The sequence below is a fragment of the Bison bison genome, unplaced genomic scaffold (genome assembly GCF_000754665.1).
Source record: "Bison bison bison isolate TAMUID 2011002044 unplaced genomic scaffold, Bison_UMD1.0 scf7180017864375, whole genome shotgun sequence".
NCBI lineage: Eukaryota > Metazoa > Chordata > Mammalia > Artiodactyla > Bovidae > Bison > Bison bison.
Genome location: NW_011494947.1, coordinates 4,043,100 through 4,044,176, shown reverse-complemented (window position 1 = coordinate 4,044,176; position 1,077 = coordinate 4,043,100).

Here is a 1,077-nt window from a genome sequence, read left to right as displayed (position 1 = left end):
GGCTTCTTCCCCAGCAAACGACACTCCCTCCCATCCCTCTCCCACCCCTGGCCCTGCGGATGTGGGCAGCTCCTGCCCTCCCAGGCTAGGAGAGCTGGGCTTTGCAGGAGGGTAGGGGTCTCGTGTCACCTCCCTCTATCCTTCCCGCCACCTCCAGGCCGACCTGAAAACAAGGCACCGCCATCCTCTAGAGTCGACTTTTTTTATTAAGATGATAAATTTAAACAAATCATCTGAACAGTTTTACCCGGTTGATACACAATTCAGAATGCACAAAAATACAGGGGAAGGAGGGAGAAGAGCCAAGAAAGGAAGGGTTGGCAACTTGTTTTGGAGTCCACATGGTGTGATGGCAGAGAACCAGAGGGGCTGCAGGCGAACCCCACTTTTTTTTTTTTAACAACAAAAGGCTTTAAATTAAACAAAATCTATCAAGCTGAAGACACAGGACGGGGTTCTTTCGGGCTCGAACAATGCTGGTTTCATGAAATGCAACCGAAGGCTGAATCAGGATAGTGCAACTTAGAAGCACACACACACACACACACACACACACACACACCCACATCTGACCAGGAACTTAGAGAAAAGTCTCCAACGCAGTCGGCGGTCCCGGCCCCTCCCTCTCTCGGGGCCGCCGGGGATCCAGGTGAAGGAATCGACTTCCTTTTTTGTTTAGTGGGGACCGCAGTGCTGGGCATGATGGGAAATGTAGTCGGCCGTGCCCGCCCCCTACCCCTTCCCCAAACAGTGTCCGAGAGTGTCGGGGTGTCCGGCGCCACCTCCGGGTCTGGAAGACGGGTGGAGGAGGGGAGGAGAACAGAGCCAGAGGGGCGGGGAGACCAGAGGTTCAAGACACCCGCCCCGGGAAGAAAAGAAAAAAAAAAAAGTTGAAGTGTTTTCATTTCTGCCTTCTCATTTTGAGAACTTTGGAGGCCGCCCCCAGAGAGGAAATGTGACCCAAACCTCCCTTTCGGAGATAGAGTTTGCCTTTGTTTTTGCTCAGGATTTCACAAGACCCATTCCTCACCCCGCGGAGGGACTCGAGAGAACAGAGCTCCGGGCTTCCTGGGTCTG